This window comes from Dermacentor silvarum, chromosome 2 (genome assembly GCF_013339745.2).
Source record: "Dermacentor silvarum isolate Dsil-2018 chromosome 2, BIME_Dsil_1.4, whole genome shotgun sequence".
NCBI classification, from domain to species: Eukaryota; Metazoa; Arthropoda; class Arachnida; order Ixodida; family Ixodidae; genus Dermacentor; species Dermacentor silvarum.
This window is the reverse complement of record NC_051155.1, coordinates 148667241-148667813: the sequence shown is the minus strand read 5'-3', so window position 1 is coordinate 148667813 and position 573 is coordinate 148667241.

The window sequence follows — 573 nt, the reverse complement described above, 5'->3', positions numbered from 1 at the left end:
AAACTGGCTTCTCCACCTAGGGCAAATGCCGTAGGAATTTGAGAATGTAATTATACACAATCATTTGGTTGCATAAACTTCCTGGCTATAGGCATGTAATGAAATGTTGAAATGTATTACACGGCTTTGTCTTTTCGCGGCAATTTCTTCCACTGCAATTATAAAGTAATGTACGTTTTTTTATTTTAGCGAGAGTCCAAAAACACATAGCAACTTATTTACCAAAGCGATATAAGTTTCAAAAGCTTGTTAATTAGGTTGTCATTTGAGCAAATAAAACGAGAGACTTTCATGCACAGACAAAATAAGCGGCTAAGAGAAACAACTGACTAGTTATTTCAGAAGGATAACTGAGTTTAGCTACGTAGTGTTAACTATGTAGCTTTAACTAATGCGCTATTTTATACATCGCCGGATAGGGGTCATTGGAGATCGCTGGCGAGGCCTTCGTCTGCCCATGGACATAAATATAGTCTGATGATGATGTGAACCATTGCCGGAGGGACCACCTCTCATCCAAGAAATATTTTTACTGTTTAATATTATTTATTTGCGCCGTCAGCCTTGAGAAGG